The sequence below is a fragment of the Panulirus ornatus genome, chromosome 70 (assembly GCF_036320965.1).
Source record: "Panulirus ornatus isolate Po-2019 chromosome 70, ASM3632096v1, whole genome shotgun sequence".
In the NCBI taxonomy this organism is placed as follows: domain Eukaryota; kingdom Metazoa; phylum Arthropoda; class Malacostraca; order Decapoda; family Palinuridae; genus Panulirus; species Panulirus ornatus.
In genome coordinates this window covers 6642303-6667011 of record NC_092293.1, presented here as the reverse complement: position 1 = coordinate 6667011, position 24709 = coordinate 6642303, and the positions used below count along the sequence as shown (strand labels likewise).

The following is a 24709-nucleotide window of genomic DNA, read 5'->3' as shown; positions in this document are numbered from 1 at the left end:
GCGTCACACAAGTGAATATGCTGGTGAACAATCATGTCACACAAGTGATACACTGGTGAACGATCATGTCACACAAGTGATGCGCTGGTGAACGACCATGTCAGACAAGTGGTGTGCTGGTGAAGAATCACGTCACACAAGTGATATGCTGGTAAGCAATCGCGTCACACAAGTGGTGTGCTAGTGAACGATCGCGTCACACAAGTGGTGTGCTAGTGAACGATCGCGTCACACAAGTGGTGTGTTGGTGAACGATCGCGTCACACAAGTGGTGTGTTGGTGAACGATCGAGTCACACAAGTGGTGTGTTGGTGAATGATTGCGTCACACAAGTGGTGTGCTGGTGAATGATCGCGTCACACAAGTGGTGTGCTGGTGAATGATTGCGTCACACAAGTGGTGTGCTGGTGAATGATTGCGTCACACAAGTGGTGTGCTAGTGAACGATCGCGTCACACAAGTGGTGTGTTGGTGAACGATCGCGTCACACAAGTGGTGTGTTGGTGAACGATCGAGTCACACAAGTGGTGTGTTGGTGAATGATTGCGTCACACAAGTGGTGTGCTGGTGAATGATTGCGTCACACAAGTGGTGTGCTGGTGAATGATTGCGTCACACAAGTGGTGTGCTGGTGAATGATTGCGTCACACAAGTGGTGTGCTGGTGAATGATTGCGCCACACAAGTGGTGTGCTGGTGAATGATTGCGTCACACAAGTGGTGTGCTGGTGAACGATCGCGTCACACAAGTGGTGTGCTGGTGAACGATCGCGTCACACAAGTGATGTGCTGGTGAATGATCGCGTCACACAAGTGGTGTGCTGGTGAATGATTGCGTCACGCAAGTGGTGTGCTGGTGAACGATCGCGTCACACAAGTGATGCGCTGGTGAGCGACCATGTTAGACAAGTGGTGTGCTGGTGAAGAATCACGTCACACAAGTATGTGCTGGTGAACGATCGCGTCACACAAGTGATATGCTGGTAAGCAATCGCGTCACACAAGTGGTGTGCTAGTGAACGATCGCGTCACACAAGTATGTGCTGGTGAACGATCGCGTCACACAAGTGATGTGCTGGTGAACGATCGCGTCACACAAGTGATGTGCTGGTGAACGATCGCGTCACACAAGTGATATGCTGGTAAGCAATCGCGTCACACAAGTGGTGTGCTAGTGAACGATCGCGTCACACAAGTGGTGTGCTAGTGAACGATCGCGTCACACAAGTGGTGTGTTGGTGAACGATCGCGTCACACAAGTGATGTGTTGGTGAACGATCGCGTCACACAAGTGGTGTGTTGGTGAACGATCGCGTCACACAAGTGATGTGCCGGTGAATGATCGCGTCACACAAGTGGTGTGTTAGTGAACGATCGCGCCACACAAGTGGTGTGCTGGTGAACAATTGTGTCACACAAGTAATGCGCTGGTGAATGATTGCGTCACACAAGTGATGCGCTGCTGAACGATCGCGTCACACAAGGGGAGATAAAAGAAAGAAAGTTAAGCCAGTTGATATACAACAAATGACTCAGTAACTTGTTTACCAAATGGCTGATGATGCGATTATTACACGAAAGTGCACTTGGGAACTTATCGTGTTCCATTTTCCCCGTGAAAATAAATGATTTATAAGATCTGCTGAATAATGGTCGGTTATGTATAGAGTAAGGGAAGGTGGGTAATGGAAATAATAGTGATACCCTTCATAGCGTGCTTATGCCACGTGCGATTTATTCTCAGATTTCTTCTTAATATAATCAAGGAAACCCAGTCATGATTAAATCATTGTTTCCATCATAGACTACTATACAACAGTAGAATGTGTCTTACGTATGAGACTTTTATAGAACTAAATGTTTGAAGGGAAACATACAAGGGGATTGGCGCATAATGATTTATGAATCATCCCGAGTTCGCTTCTAGTATCCCCGACCCTTGCCATCCTCATCACTGCTGGTCGTTCCTTCGTCCCCGCCTCCTTCTCCTCCTCCTCCTCCGCCGCCGCCGCCTCTTCTTCTTAGTGGCAGTCTCTCCGGGTTGTTCGGGTCTTCCTTGGTCGGTACTAGTCTGGATCTGATACACGCTGCCGTCCTCCGATCTAACGTACAAGGTGTTGGTATCGAAGTCGATGACTCCGTTATACTGGATCAGGAAGGACTTGCCGATGGTGATGTCAACACTGTCGTCTCCCGTGTAGACTTGCTCGAGGAGGGAGTGGCGGCCCTCCATGTGAATCTTAAGGGCGCTTATACCGTTGGCCCCACGTCTCCCGTGGGGCGCCAGGGAGCGAGCAAGTTTCTCGGAGATGTAGGAATCGTCGGCGCCAGTATCCACGTAGACCACAAGAGGAGGGTCCGTCAGGTCTGGGGTCAGGTGGCCGTGCAGTGTGAGCACGTTGGCCAGCTTCTGGTCTGGGTCGGTTTCGGGTGGCTGCTGGTCCATCACGCTCTCGTCCTTGAAGAAGAACTCTGAGTGCGTCTTCTCGAACACCTGGACGGCCCTGAGTCGGCTCAACGTGACTCTGTCCACGATGAAGTCGTACTCGATTATGGGCGGCAAGTACCAGAGTTCGCAGTGGAACCGCAGGCCGTTCTCCAGCACGATGGGGACGCTGGGGATGACGCCGACGTTGCACGGGACGACACCGTTCCAGGTGAGGATCTCGTACTCTTCATAGCGGACCACATCACCAAGCAGGCCCAGTTCCATGGCCATGTCGTGGAAAACGTAGGCATGGTTGGACCCTGAGTCGACCAACAACTGGCACTGCTTGCCGTTGACTGTGACAGTGATGTAGCCCCTTTCGTCACACATGACGGAGGGGAGGCCGGAGAGGTCAGGCATGGTGCTTGCCACGGGAGGGTAGGCCAGGTAGAGGCTCACGACCCCATCCCTGGTCACGTGTGGCCGTGCCATTGTGTGCCGTCTGTCGCTTCTGTAAGGGTGAGCGCCCTTTGTGTAGAAGCTCTTAATGTGGACCCTGTTCAGCTAGCGGGTGAGGCAGCGAAACAATCCAAGAAAAACTTTTGGAGAGCCGGTGAGGCAGTGAAGCAATCCAAGAAAATATTTCTTGAGATATAACTGTACAGTAGATGATGGACCACTGAGGTAAACTTTATGGACTTGTTTATATTAAATATAGTGAAGTTATCTGAAGATCTTGACTCTAGCTCTCCCTGAACGTAGTGGAGATACGTGATGATATGTACCATGTAGGGAAGATAATGGTGTAAAGATCATGACGTGTCCAGTTGAGGGAATGGTAAATATATGCATAGGACCTGTAGGGGTATATTGAAGACAAGGCGCGTAGTGAAGATGACAGTGCTTCTGGTGGTGTCTCCTTCCGTAGTGAACATGACAGTGACAGATAATGGTGTCTCCCTCTGTAGTGAACATGATGGTGAGAGATAGTGGTATCTCTCTGTAGTGAACATGATGGTGAGAGATAGTGGTATCTCTCTGTAGTGAACATGACGGTGAGAGATAGTGATTTCTAACTCTGTATTGAACATGACGGCAATAGTGGTGTCTCTCTGTTTTGAGCATGACTGTGAGACATATTTGTCTTTCCCTCTGTAGTGAACATGATGGTGAGAGATAGTTGTGTCTCCCTCTGTAGTGAACATGACGGTGAGAGATAGTTTTCTCCTTCTGTAGTGAACATGACGGTGAGAGATAGCGGTTTCTCCCTCTGTAGTGAACATGACGGTGAGAGATAGTTGTTTCTCCCTCTGTAATGAACATGAGAGTAGTGGTGTCTCCCTCTGTAGAGAACATGATGGTGAGAGACTATACTCTCTTCCTATGTAGTGAACATGACGGTGAGATAGTGATGTCTCCTTCTGTAGTAAACATGAAGATGAGAGATAGTGGTATCTCTCTGTAGTGAACATGACGGTGAGAGATAGCTGTTTCTCCCTCTGTAGTGAAGATGAAGGTGAGAGATAGTGATATCTCTCTGTAGTGAACATGACATTGAGAGAGAGTGGTTTCTCCCTCTAGTGAACATGACGGTGAGAGATATTGGTGTCTCCCTCTGTAGTGAAGATGAGGGTGAGAGACTATGTTCTCTTCTTCTGTAGTGAACATGACGGTGAGAGATAGTGGTGTGTCCCTCTGTAGTGAACATGAAGATGAGAGATAGTGGTTTCTCCCTCTGGTGAACATGGCGGTGAAAGATAGTGGTTTCTTCCTCTGTAATGAACATGGCGGTAAGAGGTAGTGGTTTCTCCCTCCAGCGAACATGACGGTGAGAGATAGTAGTATCTCCCTCTGTAGTGAACATGACGGTGAGAGATAGTGGTGTCTCCCTCTGTAGTGAACATGACGGTGAAAGATAGTGGTTTCTTCCTCTGTAATGAACATGGCGGTAAGAGGTAGTGGTTTCTCCCTCCAGCGAACATGACGGTGAGAGATAGTAGTGTCTCCCTCTGTAGTGAACATGACGGTGAAAGATAGTGGTGTCTCCCTCTGTAGTGAACATAAAGATGAGAGATAGTGGTGTCTCTCTGTGGAGAACATGACGTTGAGAGATAATGGTTTCTCCCTCTAGTGAACATGGCGGTGAGATACCGTAGTGTCTCCCTCTCTAGTGAACATGACGGTGATATAAACCGTACAGCTTCTTGTCATGTAATCCCACGAGTAATAGCTTAATAATCCTTACATATTAGTGATATATTTCCTTGAAGCCTTTTCTGTAGAGCTTCAGTCAGTGATGTTGTAAAAACCATCAGTTTATATGTGGGAAGAGAAAGACCGTATCTGTCTGACGGAAGTTTATATATGTCAATATGAAGGGAAGGACAGGAGAAAGTCCCTTTGTATAGAATCGTCCACTTTAGACTCACAGACGGACGCCTCTTAAACCAGTCTGGTGAAGCAGACGACGAAGAATTTCATCAACAAAAGATTCTTTTGGAGGAATTGGAAAGATATATCTTTTACCTGATCCCAAAGAAGAGGTGACATACGGTGGTAATTGTTAAACTTGAAAGTTGAGCGCCAGGAGCCGCATCAAACTAGAAAATATAGTTTTAAGTCGTGAGAGAAATAGATATAGATTTCAAAGGTGATATTTCTAAAGAGTTCAGAACAAGATTACATTTATCATATCACATATCAGTTCACCAGCTAGATATACCATTATAACATATTATGAAACTAATATTTGTCCTCATTCATGTACAAGGACCATCTTCTACACATGACCAATATTTCACAACCATCACAAAATGATTCACTGATAAAGCCAGTGTATGTAATGTCCTTCCTTTTCCTCAGCTCATTAGGCATTTTCCGTGACCCAACCTATATGTTATTTGTCCCCTCATTTGTGACCTTGTAGTTGTTGTACGGTGGAGTAATGCTTGACTTGCTATACTGAGGGACAGACACACTGACACAAGCCATGTTGTAGTTGTTGTACGGTGGAGTAATGCTTGACTTGCTATACTGAGGGACAGACACACTGACACAAGCCATGTTGTAGTTGTTGTACGGTGGAGTAATGCTTGACTTGCTATACTGAGGGACAGACACACTGACACAAGCCACTATTGGATAAACAGATAAACATGAAGAGATTAGTTGCCTGAAAGAATGATTTATCTATTCAAATGACTTAGTATCGGACATGATTACAAATTAAGACAACTGGTTTCCACTAAGAGAATTTCATAACGTATGAAATTCATATGAAAATTTACATGGTCGATATATGTTCTATCAAGGGTGTGAATAAATAGATTTCTAACTTTTCATTCATATTCTCATCAATTCAACCCATAAAAAATATCTTCATGACAAATAAACCCAAATAGGCGTGTGTCATAAGACCAGATCCCCTGCCAAGCTGGGACTTGGCCAAACATAAACAACCACTTTCTTATAGACGATTAGTCAAGGTTCTGGGTCGAGCACCAGGATCTATTGACTTCCGTCCGACATAATATATTTTCTCTGATCCTTCATCATCATCACCACACTCCCGGCACCCATCAATAAACCCTTCCCAAATTCCTCACTTCCTTATAAACTCGTCCATGTAGTCAACAATTAAGAAACCTAAACCGACCAAAAAGCATTACGTTGTTCAACAATGTAAACCCCAGCTAGGGTGAGCCTTAGACACTCTTACTGTATATTGTGATGGACGAAGGATTTACTTCCCAAGTAATGAATTACAGTTCCTTAATCTAGGAAGTTATCAATGATCACCATAGAATACAGATGGCAAAAGTGCATTTTCCTTGTTGATTTCTATTGGAAATACATGGGATATTATATTCATGCAGATTATCTTATGCGATAATGAATAAAATCCCATAACTTTTCTGGTGCGCAGGGTAGAGAAATGTATGTAACGTGAAACCGGTAGAATTAACATATCTAACATAAAGATTTCTATTTTGCAGGTTACATAAATGTTTTACATGTAGAAATCAGTAATATCTTCAACAATCTAAACATAATGCCATCAAATTTCATATTACAATCTTTTTATCCGGGTTTTACATATTAAGAAGATACTGCATACAGAATAGTGATGTAGTTATTATCTGCACATGTTATGAGTTTCTATTCTTCAAAACTCTAGTAAGATCCAGCGAGTATAATTTGAAAAATAGACTTTCTAATTTTGTCGTGATAAGACTTAAAGATAAATCATTAACGTTTTCCTTAAAAACATTCTTTATGAATTAGATTAAATCATTTTCTGAAGAAAAACGTATAATAGTATCAGCAAGACACAAACGATCAAGTTTGATAATCTCAAATTTATTAAATGACAAATACAGAATATTCGTGAATGTTACCAATCTTAGCGATATCAATAAAACAAATACGATACCCAAGTTTTCAAATCATCAAAAGTAATAGAAGAAGAAGCCGTCCGGAGGTGACTTGTTACTCCCGGCATAAACACTTATAGGCGGAATCCGGTAACACCTCTTGAATAGCATGTGGAAGACAGAGTAGAGTGGCTAGGCTCAGAAGCATGTTCTCCACTTCAACTGACTAATGATATGTTAAGACAACACAAACCACATACATCCATTGTGAGGATGGAATCAGGGATGAAACATCTATAACTAGAAAGGTTAAAGATACAAAGATGGTGAAATACCTTTACCCGGGATCAGTAGCACCTGTGGTAATGGACACACCTTTGTAATGCTTGATCACTTACAACTGATCAACTTTAATACGAAAGTCTTAGGTATTGTCCCTCAGGAAAACTTTTTATAAATATTTATAAAACACATATATATGTTAGATATACACTATCTCTAGAATATATCTTTACCTGGGACGTGTAACACTTGTGTGGATAGACACAACTTTGTAATGCATGATCCATTACACGAAATGAACTTCACTAACGAAGAGTTATACAACGCGTCGTTGGAGAACATTAATCAAATACCTATACAGAATTTTTATGTTAGATAAAAGACATTCTTGATAGTAAACATAAGAAATGATGACGAAAGATAAGAGACGTAGATGTAAATGTTTTGTTAAAAGATCAAATACTCCTGCCTTAAACTAGCTCCTTGTATTGCATTTTCTTTTAGATATCCCAAGGAAAATATATTCTGTGGTTTATTTATATATATGTTTATGTTTTTCACAACTTTTTTATTCTTTAATCTTTTAGGATTCAGGTTTAAGGATCTTGGTTCTGAACAACCATTATAATGCAACACAACACATATTTATCATAAACAAATCATTTATCACAATAACCATTATGTTTGTACCAGATTCTTTAAGTCCTCAATTATGTTTGCTCATAAATAAGAAATTTTTCCGCCACTGACAAGTGGCTCCGTGGTGTAGTGGTTAGCACATCTGTCTAGTAAACAGCTAATCCGGGTTCGATTCCCGGCGGAGCCTTTGTTTTCAGTATTCAGGATCGGAACATATATGACTGTGGTAAACCATCATCCGACACCACTGACCTTCATCATCCAGGCCAACAATCATCCAGCAGTGACACATCCACTCCTGCTGGTGGCTGACCATCATCATCCAGGCCAACAATCATCCAGCAGTGACACATCCACTCCTGCTGGTGGCTGACCATCATCATCCAGGCCAACAATCATCCAGCAGTGACACGTCCACTCATGCTCGTGGCTGACCATCATCATCCAGGCCAACAATCATCCAGCAGTGACACGTCCACTCCTACTCGTGGCTGACCATCATCATCCAGGCCAACAATCATCCAGCAGTGACACGTCCACACCTGCTCGTGGCTGACCATCATCATCCAGGCCAACAATCATCCAGCAGTGACACGTCCACTCCTGCTCGTGGCTGACCATCATCATCCAGGCCAACAATCATCCAGCAGTGACACGTCCACTCCTGCTCGTGGCTGACCATCATCATCCAGGCCAACAATCATCCAGCAGTGACACATCCACTCCTGCTCGTGGCTGACCACCACATGTTGTGCCTCGTGTGTGAAACATAAAGCCCATCATACAGTCGCCACACATCATTAACACATCTATAGTCGTGCTGCTGGACGAGTCTGAAGGTTTAATTATCGTGCCCTGGCAACCTGCCAGTGCGTCTGGTAGGTTGCCAGGGTACGATAATCAATCCTTCAGACTCGTCCACTGTGACGGTATAAGTGATAGTGAAGTGTGTATGTCAAACATACCACATCATGATGGAGGTTTTATTGATCATTAATGTTTGTGTAGGTGTTGGTGAATCATGTCAATATGTTAAACTACTTACGACTGTGTGACATATATACAGTAGAAACCTAACAAGGCTGCAGGTAGTTACTATGTTGTGGGATAACAAGGCTGCAGGTAGTTACTATGTTGTGGGATAACAAGGCTGCAGGTAGTTACTATGTTGTGGGATAACAAGGCTGCAGGTAGTTACTATGTTGTGGGATAACAAGGCTGCAGGTAGTTACTATGTTGTGGGATAACAAGGCTGCAGGTAGTTACTATGTTGTGGGATAACAAGGCTGCAGGTAGTTACTATGTTGTGGGATAACAAGGCTGCAGGTAGTTACTATGTTGTGGGATAACAAGGCTGCAGGTAGTTACTATGTTGTGGGATAACAAGGCTGCAGGTAGTTACTATGTTGTGGGATAACAAGGCTGCAGGTAGTTACTATGTTGTGGGATAACAAGGCTGCAGGTAGTTACTATGTTGTGGGATAACAAGGCTGCAGGTAGTTACTATGTTGTGGGATAACAAGGCTGCAGGTAGTTACTGTGTTGTGGGATAACAAGGCTGCAGGTAGTTACTGTGTTGTGGGATAACAAGGCTGCAGGTAGTTACTATGTTGTGGGATAACAAGGCTGCAGGTAGTTACGTATTTCCTTCAATTTGTTTGACGTTCAGTTACGTTGCAGTAGTGAGGCATTCTCCAACCTACAGACAACACCAATCTATGGATATGGATGAAGCTGAGGCATCTATTGTTAGGAATAGGCAGCCACGAGAGAGAGAGAGAGAGAGAGAGAGAGAGAGAGAGAGAGAGAGAGAGAGAGAGAGAGAGAGAGAGAGAGAGAGAGAGAGAGTAGCCTGGTGTTAGGGCCAACATAATGTTATGTTTGTGGATGACCATCTGAGGTGAAGGTGTTTTCGTCACCATAGACGACACGTTGCCAGAACTCAGCAGGTTTATCCTCCTAGTGGACCACCTCCTCCTCCATCCTCTCCTCCATATTACGTTAAGGTCCGGCTGGCTGCCCGTCTGGCCAACACACACACACACCACAACCTGAGCAGTTGTGTGCCAGCCTGGGACCCCCTGTGTACCGTGATCCATTGTACATATAACGAAGACATTTACACATCCACTGACCACCATTAGGTCACCAAACCTTGAGAAATGGTTGTTGGTGGTTTGAACAATATCATCATAACTACACAACCCCAGGACAACATCCATGTGCCTCCTACACCTTCCTGGCTGCACTCCATGCAGGAGCAGGGTATGGTACACATCTCTGCAGCAAGATTATTGACTGGACTGTACCATGTCTTTCCTTCCTTACCAACGATACCGCCTCGCCGAAGATGACTTGTCATTCCCGGTGTAACCACTTACGGGTGGAGTCCGGTAACACATTTTGTATGGCATTATGTGACAGAGTGGAGTAACTATGTTGAAAAATGGTCTGCACTTCCATTGATTATATTGATGTGATCAGGATAAACAGAATTACACACCATAAATATCGAGTGTTGGGATGGAATCAGATACCAAACATAAGTAACTAGAAGGCATAAGGGATCCTAGATTGTGAAATACCTTGACTTAGGATCAGTATCGCCTCCTGTGGAAATACAAAGGAATTCCAACATCAGCAGATGACTGGGTCCTTCCCAGGCTGTTTATGAAGACATCAGTAAGTGACACATTAGTGTGGTGGTCAACGTTACAAGACATACAGATAATTACAAGGAAATAACCAACAAGTTGTCATTATGGAGGCGCCAAGTCCTGGACTTGATCAAACCAACTGTGACACTACGTCTCTACAATACTGCTCTCAACCACTCTACTTGGCAGATAATGTGGACAATACTGCTCTCAACCACTCTACTTGGCAGATAATGTGGACAATACTGCTCTCAACCACTCTACTTGGCAGATAATGTGGACAATACTGCTCTCAACCACTCTACTTGGCAGATAATGTGGACAATACTGCTCTCAACCACTCTACTTGGCAGATAATGTGGACAATACTGCTCTCAGCCACTCTACTTGGCAGATAATGTGGACAATACTGTTGAAGAAAAGAAGGAACACAACTTTGTAATACTTGATCAGTTACAAGTGATCAACTTTAATACAAAACTCTAAAGCATCGTCCCACACGAGAACTTTTAAAGATATTTATAGAAGACATAATATCTATGTTAGATAGAACGTATTTCTTAAAAATATATCTTTATCCGAGAAGTGTACCACCTGTATGGAGAGACACAGTTATGTAAAACATGATCTATTGTATGAAATGAACTTTAATAACAAAGATACAACGTCTTGCTGATGAACAATCAACAAATACTTACACCAAATTTCAATATCAGATACAAAACATTTTTGCTGGAAATAAACGTAAGAAATGATAAAGGATAAAGGGACGTCAAAATATATATTGCTTATGTTAGGGCGAACTCGGTAGTTGGTGAAGCCACGACACAGAACCAGAGCAGTTATTTTGTACACTGAATATCATCTGTCATGTTTACACTTATGTTAATAATAGTCCAATCATATATATAACCCGGGATTATCATTAACCATTAAAACGAGTTTGGGATGATACAATCTCATTTATACGTATTTCCTGGGCCAGTCTGGTGGACGGTAGCAGACTGAGGTGAGTTTGGCCAATTCTGTCTACATATGTCGTGTTCTTAATTTTATAAAGAATTCAACAGAAGCTGAAGCCATAACAGAGGCCTGACTCTCGTCCCAAGCCTCTCTCTCTCCTGTCCAGCCTGACTCTCGTCCCAAGCCTCTCTCTCCTGTCCAGCCTGACTCTCGTCCCAAGCCTCTCTCTCCTGTCCTGCCTGACTCTCGTCCCAAGCCTCTCTCTCCTGTCCAGCCTGACTCTCGTCCCAAGCCTCTCTCTCCTGTCCAGCCTGACTCTCGGTATTGTGGCACTGTTGGATACAGTGGTATTGTGGCACTTTTGGATACAGTGGTATTGTGGCACTGTTGGTTACAGTGATGTTGTGACACTGTTGGTTACGGTGATGTTGTGGCACTGTTGGATACAGTGGTATTGTGGCACTGTTGGATACAGTGGTATTGTGGCACTGTTGGTTACAGTGATGTTGTGACACTGTTGGATACAGTGGTATTGTGGCACTGTTGGTTACAGTGATGTTGTGGCACTGTTGGTTACGGTGATGTTGTGGCACTGTTGGTTTCAGTGATGTTGTGGCACTGTTGGTTACAGTGATGTTGTGGCACTGTTGGTTACAGTGATGTTGTGGCACTGTTGGTTACAGTGGTATTGTGGCACTGTTGGTTACAGTGATGTTGTGGCACTGTTGGTTACAGTGGTATTGTGGCACTGTTGGTTACAGTGATGTTTTGGCACTGTTGGTTACAGTGGTATTGTGGCACTGTTGGTTACAGTGATGTTGTGGCACTGTTGGTTACAGTGATGTTGTGGCACTGTTGGTTACAGTGATGTTGTGGCACTGTTGGTCACAGTGGTATTGTGGCACTGTTGGTTACAGTGGTATTGTGGCTCTGTTGGTTACAGTGATGTGGCACTGTTGGTTACAGTAGCATTGTGGCACTAATGGCTACAGTGATGTTGTGGAACTGTTGGTTACAGTGATGTTGTGGCACTGTTGGTTACAGTGATGTTGTGGCACTGTTGGTTACAGTGGTATTGTGGCACTGTTGGTTGCAGTTGTATTGTGGCACTGTTAGTTACAGTGGTATTGTGGAACTGTTGGTTACAGTGATGTTGTGGCACTGTTGGTTACAGTGGTATTGTGGAACTGTTGGTTACAGTGGTATTGTGGCACTGTTGGTTACAGTGGTATTGTGGCACTGTTAGTTACAGTGGTATTGTGGCACTGTTAGTTACAGTGGTATTGTGGCACGGTTAGTTACAATGGTATTGTGGCACTGTTGGTTACAATGATGTTGTGGCACTTTTGTTTACAGTGATGTTGTGGCATTGTTGGTTACAGTGGTAATGTGGCACTGTTGGTTAGAGTGGTATTGGGGCACTGTTGGTTAGAGTGGTATTGTGGCACTGTTGATTATAGTGATATGGCACTGTTAGTTATAGTGGTATTGTGGCACTGTTGGTTACAGTAGTATTATGGCCTGTTGTTTACAGTGGTGTTGTGGCACTGTTGGTTACAGTGTTTTTGTGGCACTTTTTGTTACAGTGATGTTGTGGCACTGTTGGTTACAGTGGTATTGTGACACTGTTGGTTACAGTGGTATTGTGGCACTGTTGGTTACAGTGGTATTGTGACACTGTTGGTTACAGTGGTATTGTGGCACTGTTGGTTACAGTGGTATTGTGCCACTGTTGGTTACAGTGGTATTGTGCCACAGTTGGTTACAGTGATGTTGTGGCACTGCTGGTTACAGTGATGTTTTGGCACCGTTGGTTACAGTGGTACTGTGGCGCTGTTGGTTACAGTGATATTGTGGCACTGTTGGTTACAATGGTATTGTGGCACTGCTGGTTACAGTGATGTTGTGGCACTGTTGGTTAAAGTGGTATTGTGGCACTGTTGATTACAGTGGTATTGTGGCACTGTTGGTTACAGTGGTTTTGTGGTCCTGTTGGTTACAGTGGTATTGTGGCACTGTTGGTTACATCGGTATTGTGGCACTGTTGGTTACAGTGGTATTGTGTCACTGTTGGTTACAGTGATGTTGTGGCACTGTTGGTTACAGTGGTACTGTGGCACTGTTGGCTACAGTGGTATTGCGGCATTGTTGGTTACAGTGATGTTGTGGCACTGTTGGTTACGGTGATGTTGTGGCACTGTTGGTTAAAATGGTATTACGGCAGTGTTGGTTACAGTGATGTTGTGGCACTGTAGGTTACAGTGATGTTGTGGCACTGTTGGTTACAGTGGTATTGTGCCACTGTTGGTTACAGTGATGTTGTGGCACTGCTGGTTACAGTGATGTTGTGGCACTGTTGGTTAAAGTGGTAATGTGGCACTGTTGGTTAGAGTGGTATTGTGGCACTGTTGGTTACAGTGATATTGTGGCACTGCTGGTTACAATGGTATTGTGGCACTGCTGGTTACAGTGATGTTGTGGCACTGTTGGTTACAATGGTATTGTGGCACTGTTGGTTACAGTTATGTTGTGGCACTGTTGGTTACAGTGGTATTGCGGCACTGTTGGTTACAGTGATGTTGTGGCACTGTTGGTTACAGTGGTATTGTGGCACTGTTGATTACAGTGGTATTGTGGCACTGTTGGTTACAGTGGTATTGTGGCACTGTTGGTTACAGTGGTATTGTGGCACTGTTGGTTACTGTGGTATTGTGGCACTGTTGGTTACAGTGGTATTGTGGCACTGTTGGTTACAGTGGTTTTGTGGCACTGTTGGTTACAGTAGCAACTGATTTCTTTTGCTGGTAGTCCACTTCAATATTTCAGATATTTTTCTGTATTGTCTTTTTATTTCTCAGAGGTTGGGAAGTAGAACTGAAGAAGCGACCATTCAATATGACGCTACTGAACATAACATTCGTTTCCACTGAAGTGACTGGAAATAAACATAAGACGAAGACAATACGAATTTCAGGGAAAACCAGTAAACAGGTCACTTCTGCCCCACACACGCCTGACCTAAGATGGTCTCTCCCGCCAGGTAGGGTCAGGAGGCGATCCATCTTGACACTTCAGAGAGTTTCCTTATGTGTTTCCAGGCCAGCAGTTATGTACCAGGAAATGAGAAGACAACTTGATATAGGCCTCCGTCTGGAACGTAATTTTTCCATTTCGAATCATGGATCCACTTGCAGTCATCAGTGTGAGAGTGATTCGTGAGAAATGGTCTTACGAGGGATTATCATCACGCCTCGGCCAGAGGGACTTGGGATAAATAAAATGAAACTCTACCAGCAGAATTATTCTCACGCCTGCTGACATCATCACTATGCACGTGACTGCTGTAAAATATTCTAATTCCGTCAATATATGTTTAGGCATATCTTTCAGTAATAATATTTTGCCTCTGATACTTAGGAAGTAAATATGTAATCTATCCAAGTGTGTGTGTGTGTGAGACCCCTGTTAGCCTGTGAGAGTTAATGTGTCCTCAAGAGTTCACCAGACCCGCCACCTGGAGGCTAGGTCAGGGGATCGACTTCGGGTCCTCATCATCCCCCCACACTACCTTCTTCCAGTGCATGGAACACATCGTTGGAGATATAGATTATCCCAATTGTCTCTATTGTTGTCCTGGTGAGATTTGTCCTCAGATGGGGCTTGTCACATGTTTTGGGCTGCGTGGTGACTGGGTCATGAGGAGGTGGTTCAGCTTGAGACGAATTCCGTCAATGCAGAAATGATCTCATCTATATCTTTAATATGGCCTAGAGCGGCCTGGCGAGTTACGTTGATTACAGACTCTGGAGCTTCCTGTTCCGTTGCGCTGAGTATGTCGTCGTGAAGGAGGTACCCCAAGTCACCCAAGTCTGGTGTTATGGGAGTGACGGCGCTACTGTTCGTAGTCTTCAAGACGTGGTACCTGTCGTCTGCCGGCAATTGAGTAAGAGCAGATGGATGGTATGAGGCAAGGCCAAAATCTATCAAGCTGACCTCGGGCGGGAGTGAGAGATCGTGTGGGATGGTGACCACGATGTTTCCCGTGTGTAGGTCATTGTGGTAGACACCAATGGCGTGTAGCTCTTTGACACGGAGGCAGACCTGAAGTCCGATGAGGCCTAGGTACTTGTCGGGAAGCTCGCGATCCAGGAGCAGGTCTCCGAGGGTGTCGGAACCAACGAAGGTTGTGAGAAGAGCTGGAGGATCGTCAGAGGTGGCCAGCAGTCGAGGGGCTCCTCCGGCTCCACTGACTTTTTCCAGAAAGTAGGCCTCCAGCTCATACATCACCGGAGGTGCAACACTGAAAGTCTTTCCGACTTTAAGGACGGTGTCAGCACCGTCCCATTTCACACGATAAGCCGTTCCGAAAGCACCTTCTCCAAGAAGTTCCCCAGTTGCAATAAGATGTTCCACATCCAATCGGGAGAGATCCTTCCTGTAGCACATCTTGGAGATGAATGAGCCTAGAGCCCAGGAACGTGCTATATATATCCTCGGAAATCCAAGTTTATTGAGATTGTAGTGAAGATACGTATATAAAATTAGGTTTATTGGGATTGTAGTGAAGATACGCATATAAATTTAGGTTTATTGGGATTGTAGTGAAGATACGTATATAAATTTAGGTTTACTGGGATTGTAGTGAAGATACGTATATAAATTTAGGTTTATTGGGATTGTAGTGAAGATACGCATATAAATTTAGGTTTATTGGGATTGTAGTGAAGATGCGCATATAAGTGTAGTGAAGATTCATTTTTCGAAGGTATAGTGAAAATACGTTTGTCGAGGTCGAAATGGTTGAAGGGTCACTGAGGAGTGTAGTGAAGGTGTATTTGTCGAGGGTCTGATGAAGAAGCGTTTGTCGAGGGTGAAGCGAATTTAGGTTTATTGAGATTGTAGTGAAGATACGTATATAGATTTAGGTTCATTGAGACTGTAGTGAAGATACGTATATAAATTTAGGTTTATTGGGATTGTAATGAAGATCCGTATATAAATTTAGGTCTATTGGGATTGTAGCGAAGATACGTATATAGATTTAGGTTTATTGGGATTCTAGTGAAAATACGTATGTAAGTGTAGTGAAGATTCATTTTTCGAAGGTATAGTGAAAATACGTTTGTCGAGGTCGAAATGGTTAAGGGTTTCTGAGGAGTATAGTGAAGATGTATTTGTCGAGGGTCTGATGAAGAAGCGTTTGAGGGTGAAATGAATTTAGATTTATTGAGATTATAGTGAAGATACGTATTTCGAGATTGTAGTGAAGATATGTATTGATTTAAGTTTACTGAAAGTATAGTGTATCATTCTTTGTCATATTGATTCGTTGTGGGTGTAGTAAAGATGCGTTTCGAGGATGAATTGAATTCAGATTTACTTAGGACGTAATTATAACTACATTTGTCCATAATGCAATTAAGATACATTTGTTTAAGGTATAGTCAAGATGCATTTGTCAAGAGAGTAGTGAAGATGTATTTGTCAGCGGTGAAATGAATTTAGGTTTCTTGAGGGTGCAGTGAAGTTACATTTAAGTTTAGTGAGGGTGCGGTAGAAATATGTAGCGAGGTGAAGACGTGTGCAGAGTAGCGGCTCGCTGGGTGTAGCGAGGTGAAGATGTGTGCAGAGTAGCGGCTCGCTGGGTGTAGCGAGGTGAAGACGTGTGCAGAGTAGCGGCTCGCTAGCAGGAAAGTTGAGTGAGCGACAAGGGCTGGACCACGCGATGCTGACGTCTGGGATGTCGCCACGGCTGATGATGACGCGTCTCTGGAGCGGTTGACAAGATGACCTCCACGTTGGTGTTGGCAGGATGGCTGACCTTGCTTGACACGTCTGGATGTGATGACAACACTGCACGGCGGTGGCGCTGTCTTGATGCCCTTGCAAGCGACACAGTGTCAGCAATGCAATAAAGACGTATCTTCACTGCATTGAGGTACGGGTGATGGCGAACGTAGCCGGCCATAGGGTTCCGCCCTTAACGTCCACTAGAGCAAGCGCCAAGACTGTGTCAGGTAGGCTTGTATGACTGCTGGGACCACCAGGCGTAGAAATATGAAGTAGATGTGACGGTCGTGTGTGGTCACGTGGGTTGATAGGAAGGAAATCAGGTCTTCTTCGTGGGTGGTACTTAATGAAGATCAGGCGGCCTTTGTAGATTTATTACAAATAAACGTGTACGTCCATCTGTAGTACTCTGGGCTATAGTCTTATGACACTACGACACATTCTAGTGAACAGTGTGACGATGCTGGCCAGTGTGTCCCCTCAGGTCACACTGGCAGGGGTTCTATGGGAGTCCGTCAACACCCATTCAACAACGTGTTCAAATAACAGATCAGCTCTTACGTGTTCAAACATCCTGATTAACAGTAGCCCGTGGGAACAGTGAGCCCGTGGCAACATGCATCTAACTCTATGTAACTCACAGTAAAATGATAATAACAAATACCTAATGAAAATTAATGGTAGTGTGCGTGAGTCTTACAATGATAAGACATCCATACACTTGCACTCACATTTCCAAATAAGCCGCGATGATAATATTATTATTATGATCATACGATTAAAACAAAATTGTAGTTAATGACATAATATATCCCCAACGACAAAATTAACCATAGCAATACAGCCAGCAAGTAAATATAGCGAACAAGGTAATGTAGTTAGGATGGCATTATATTGAAAATAACAATAGAGCCACCATGCCAATATCGTCACCATGACAATGTAGCTGTATTTTCAATGTTACTCTTATGTGAATATGGCTTTATTGTCAGTGTAGCTATAGTGTCATGGGGAACATATTTTCATAGTGGCAGTTGGGGAACATATTTTCATAGTGGCAGTTGGGGAACATATTTTCATAGTGGCAGTATTGTCATTATGAACATACCGTCATTTTGGCTATCTTTTCATTTTAGTTACATTGCTATGATGTATATATCGTCACCTTAGCTATATTGGCAAGGTGATCTTTATCTATAGGTGATATATTGTCATTATTTAACTCTTGCATAATTTGTCATAATCGATATATCATCATGATAATCATATCATCATGGTAACAATATTGTCACAGCGACTATATTGTCATTATGACTATAATGTCATAGTGGCTATATTGCCATGATAACTATATTGTCATGGTGACTTTTTTATCCTGATATCTATAATGTCATAGTGACTATTTTCATAGAAGCTTTTTTAATGGTGTTGATATTGCCCTTGAGGATATACCATTATAGAAGAGAAATTGTCATTTTGATTAAATTATCAGGTGACTACATTGCCATGATATGCTATATTGTTATGGTTTCAGTACTGTCTTGGTAAATCTTTTATTACTGTAGCTACATTGTAATGGAAACCAAAATGGGAAGGTGGCTACATTTTCATGATAGGATGATTTTATTATGGCGATTATATTGCATTTCTGATTATATTGTCATGGTGACTGTGTTGCCATAATATCTATATTGTCATTTAATTTGTTGAATTGATGGCAATAATGTCTTAGAGACGGTACTGTCATGTTATCTGTATTGTCACGTGGTTGTATTGTCATTGTGACTATATAGTCATGTTGGCTATATTGTCATTAAGATTACATTGTTATGGTAGCTATATTGCCATGGTGGCTGTATTGTTAGGTCACCATATTGCCATGGTGGCTGTATTGTTAGGTCACTATATTGCCATGATAGCAATTTGTCATTTTTGTTATATAACAAGGAGGTGACTGTCTTTTCATGTTGGCAATATTGTCAAAATAGCTATATTGTCAAGTAGTAGGTATATATATTTCTTTTCTGGCGGTATATTGTCATGATAATAACATTTTGGAGATATTGGAAAGGTGATATCGTGTTTTAGCAGCTAAACTCTTGTTGTGGATATTTTTCAATTCAAATATTTTATCTTGGTAGGTATATAGTCAAGGTTACTATATTTTCATGGTAGCTACATTGTCATGGTGAAGACATTGGCATGGTGGCTGTATCGTTATTTTCAATATAATGCCGTCCTCGCTACATTATCTTGGTCGTTATATCAACTTGATGGCTATATTGCTATGGTTAATTTTGTCGTTCGGGATATATTTTGCTATTAGCTACAATATTGTTGTCATTATATGACCATGATAATAATATTTTCATGGCGGCTTATATGGTATTGTAAGTGTAATTGAATAGATATCATATCATCATATCCTTATATTGTCATGGTTTTTACACTGTAATATTGTTTATGTCAACCTGCTGATTATATAATCATGATTGGTGTATAATTATGGTAACTATATCGTAATACCGTTTTATTTCATTGTGATAATTTTGTCATGTTGACTACAATTACATGACAGCTATAATGTTATGACCATATTATAATGATAAATCCTGTCTGAGTCACTGTTCTTTCACAGAGATTATATTGTCCTGAAGTCTATATGTTTTCTATGATCCGAAAACGACTATTCATTTACACTATCTATATTGTCAGATGGTTATATTGCATTTGTGAATATAAGTTGGATGTTCCTATATTTTTGCTTTGACTATATTATCATATCATCTATATGATCATGGTAGTTTTATTGTTATAGTGAATACATTGTCGTCGTGACTATATTATCATAATGGCTAAATTGTCATAGCTAATATGTTGACATGGGGGCTATCTTTTCATGATATTTACAAAGTCATTGTAAGATTGGTATCAAAGTGACTCTAATGTGCTGGCGATTGATTTATAACGTGACATTATCGACAGGATGGCAGTATCGTCATGGTGGCTATATTGTCGTTTGCTGTATTTTCAATTTTACGCTTTTGTGAAGATAGCTTTACTGTCAGTGTAGCTATAGTGTCATGGAGATTATATATTCATAGTGGTAGTATCGTCATTATGAACATATTGTCATTTTGGCTATCTTCTTATTTTGGTTACATTACTATCATGTATATATCGCCACCTTGGCTATATTAGCAATGTGATATTTTTTGTAGGTGCTATATTGTCATTTTTAATCATGCATATTTTGTCATAAGTGATACATTATCATGATAAATATAATATTCCGGTGACTATATATTGGCCTTGTGACTATATTGTTATTATGACTATAATCTCATGTTGGATATCTTGCCAAGATAACTACATTGTATTATCTACTCATAAATCTCTAAGTTCTGATAACCAAAAATTTTAAGAGTAGATAGGGTAGAAACTGATGGAAGCCATTTCTAACATTCTTGCATGACCTGACTTCTCGCCGTCCCAAAACATATCCATCCCAGCTTGGATATTGTACTGCTGTGATCGTCAACTAATTTGAAAAGGAAGACATTGAATGGAGAAATTACTGAGGTAATCTCCAAAGATGATTACTGGTCTGAGAAACAAATTCAGAGAGCAGATTAAACGACTTAAATCCATTCAGCTTTACGGAAAAGAAGTTTAAGAGATCCTATACAGGTATATGAAGTTATTGTAATGGCATCCCTTTAAGCTTGATATTTTTACTTCCTGTAACTAGTTCCAACAATTAAAGCAATATTCAGCATTGTGATTTAAGTGACTGACTTTAGGATGCATTTGGATCTGTCAAAATTGTATCTAGCAAATACTTCAACTTTCAACTGACCCATTCTATCTTTTTTATTCATTTCATCTCAGTTTTATCATCTTTCTGTTACTGTTTAATATCAACAGTAGCCCGTCTACGTAGTTGGGGCTCTGAAGCAAAGGAAACTTTTTCTAGCCTAGGTTAGGGTAGCATCTAAACCAAACCTAAATGACCTTACCTTAGAAATATGTTCAGACAGTACCTTCTGAAAATATTTCTTAAGGTAAGGTCGTGGGGATTAGTTTAGGTGCTAACTAAACCTTGGCTAGAAAAAGTTTGCTTTAAAGCCACAACTAGTTGAAAGGCCTACTTTAAGTGGTGATATTGGAATTCATTTGCTCCAGTGTGCTCCTCTGTCCGTTTGTTTTATGTCCATCTAAAGATGCATACGTTCAATTTTTGATGTAGATTGATTTCCCATCTTAGTTTCGTCTACGGAATTCTACATCTTCAGTTCAGCACAACATTGTGGTAATGAAGGGAAAGTCACCACATTCATAAGCCGAGTGCACGTAGCTTATCCCACCTCGTTAGAGAGAAAACTTACCTGTATTTGAATTAATGAACGGGCAAAAAGAAGACAAAATTCTAATACACATTTATTATACTACTATATAATTTATATCATATACATTATCACATTTCCTGCACTTTCCATCACAAATTTGCTGAGGTCATAACCTTGAAGTTACCATTACCTTACAACCTTAAGGATGGTGGTCTACAACACCTCTAGATTGACGGAGAAAACGAAAAGTTTCGTTTTACTATTAAGACCACAGAAATACGGTAATTCCACTTCACTACCACTAACTACTAGTTATTTTACTTGTTCATTTTCACGGCTAAGATTTTCATTCTCTGAGCGAAGCCATACAATAATCGTCCTTATCTACTCTGAGCATTGGATAGCCTCCTGATGATCAAGATTGCTGTTTTGGTTGTCCGTTTCCCTTGTTACTGCTGCGTCTCACTGCACACCTTACATCAGTGCCTTCCACAGTATTAGGGACAGCTGCTGGGCCTCACTGTAGCTACTTCTGGGACGGTTGCCAATCTTCCTCGTATTCCCTCATGACCACAGCGCCAAACCGACTCCCGCCATCAGGCCGAGACGCACAAACATTTCTGACAAAATTGAGACAACCACTTTCGCGTCAGTTTTGACCCCAAGTGAATTTATACGACAATTACGCTCAAGATGCTTGGTTTTTCGTTCATGGATTGAACAGAAGCAACCAACGATGGTTGCTACTGCCCAATCCATGAAGTCCCCCCCACCACGGAAAGGTAACCAAGCTTCGGGGGGGATGGGTGTTTACCCTGACGCCAACGGAGAAACTCAATACAATATTTTTATTATAACTTTCCTTAATCTTGAAAAATGAATCAATCAGAGGGAAGATTAGCCCCAGTCATATGAAGATTGGCTAACCGAGTCCTTGCGCAAAGAGAATTTCTTTGAGGGTTGCTTTATGGAAGGCACGGTAGCGTCGGAAGAGTTTCATTTTTTCTTTGAAGACGAAGGAAATTATCCCCGTGAATTTATGTATTTTTTTTTTCTTTTTTTTTTGGGGGGGCGGGATAATGTTCCCATATTTTTTCTTTCTTTGTTTTTCAACGTCCCTACGTAGATATTATATGTCATCCACTACTGGGAGAAAGCCAGACTTCCGCCAGATTAACGTAATCCTTGGCGAAGCGAAACTAAAGTTGTCTTGGTGTTGGTTCCTTAGTGATAACCCAAACAGAAACACAAACACACCTCCAGTGTCCACTCTAGGGCCGTTTTCTCCTGCAGCACCAACAGGAAGAAAGACCTCAGGTTCCTCACCAACTGAATCTTTTGGCACGGGGAGCGTGTGTCATCTCGACACGCCTTTTAACGCCCGTACGAGGTGCGGAGTGCAGTCGGTCTGTAACGTAGGACATGTCATGTGTTATTGGTCCCAGTCGGTCTAGAACGCTGGGCCTGACATGTGTTGGGGAACCAAGTCGGTCTTGAATGGTGGGCCTGACGTGTGTTGGGGGACCAAGTCGGTCTTGAATGGTGGGCTTGACAGGTCTTGAGACCTGCCATGTCTCCCTGAAGGTGGGCCTGACAAGTGTGGTGGGCTGCATTTCCTCATGGATGGTGGGTCTGGTAGGGAGTGTGGGCTGCAGTGCCACTTGAGTGGGCGAGGTCACTTGGTCAGCATCAGTGGGACGGTGAGGTTTCACTTTTGCGCAGCGACCGTTGACGGAGAGTGGTGTCACGTCGGCAAGAAGTGCCTTCTTGTAGAAGGCATAGCAGGAGTACTGGATGACGGCAATCCCGCGGTGGTTCTCGTAGGTCGTGTAGGACTGCATGTCGAAGCGAACGATGTCGCCGAACTGCTTGAAGAATTCCCAGACGTTCGACCTTGAGATTTTGTATGGAACGTTGACGACCCTGATGGTATACCTCTGCAGGACGGTTTTGAGAACCCCTTGCAACTGCTCGTTGGTGGGCACGATGACATGTATGTCGTCATCATCGCAGCCCAACTCATCTATATGTGGGAGTCGGGTCTCGTGTGGTGGACGGTCCAGCAAATCCTCCTCATCGTGGAAAGGCAGGTAGGCCTGGTCAAGAAGGGCGACCCAGAGCACCTGCTGCTGCTCGACCACCTCCACAACTGAGCTTTTTGCAAAAACTTCCATGTTGAAGATACTATGATTACGTTGTGCACTTTACGAAGTAACCTCGGTTATCCTTGTATGTCCACAAATATAGTGACCCTATATTGATATGGAAAAATATAGTAAGGTACCCCCATGCTCTAATATCCTACATAGAAATAAAAGCATAGTCGACTTTATACAAACAAAAGCATAGTCGACTTCGGCGATTTTGGATGTATAGACAATCTAAAATATTGTAGGTGGGTTAATGGTTGTTACATGGTGACCAGGGGTACAGGTGGATGGGACAGACTGGATATAGTGAAGATCGATAGGTGGGACAGACAGGGTATAGTGAACATCCATAGATTGGACAGACTGGGTACAGTGAAGATTGATAGATGGGACAGACAGGGTATAGTGAATATCCATAGATGGGAGAGACAGGGTGTAGTGAAGATGCATACATGGGACTGACAGGGTACAGTGAAGATTCGTAGATGGGACAGACAGGGTTTAGTGAAGATCCATAGATGGGACAGACAGGGTATAGTGGAGATTGATAGATGGGACAGGCTGGGTATAGTGAAGATCCATAGATGGGACAGATGCTATAGTGAAGATGTGCAGATGGGACACACATTATAATGAATTGATTGATGGGACAGACAGGGTATAGTGAAGATCCATAGATGGGACAGGCTGGGTGCTGGGTATGGTGAAGATCCATAGATGGGACAGAGGTTATAGTGAAGATGTGTAGACGGGACACACATCATAATGAATTGATTGATGGGACAGACAGGGTATAGTGAAGATTGATAGATGGGACAGGCTGGGTATACTGAAGATCCATAGATGGGACAGAGGGCATAGGGAAGATGTGTAGATGGGACACACATTATAATGAATTGATTGATGGGACAGACAGGGTATAGTGAAGACCGATAGACGGGACAGACAGGGTATAGAGAAGATCCATAGATGGGACAGGCTGGGTATAGTGAAGATCGAAGGATAGGACAGACAAGGTATCGTGAAGATCGATAGATGGGACAGACAGGGTATAGTGAAGATCGATAGATGATGGTAGA

At 42.7% G+C, this 24709-nt stretch overlaps 1 non-coding gene across 1 annotated transcript; it reads left to right on the top strand.

Annotated features, from left to right (window-relative positions):
• Window positions 1-7836: 7836 nt before the first annotated feature.
• On the top strand, window positions 7837-7908 carry TRNAT-AGU (transfer RNA threonine (anticodon AGU)). The gene has a single exon. It is a non-coding gene; the product is annotated as a tRNA-Thr (tRNA).
• The last annotated feature ends 16801 nt before the right edge of the window (window positions 7909-24709 follow it).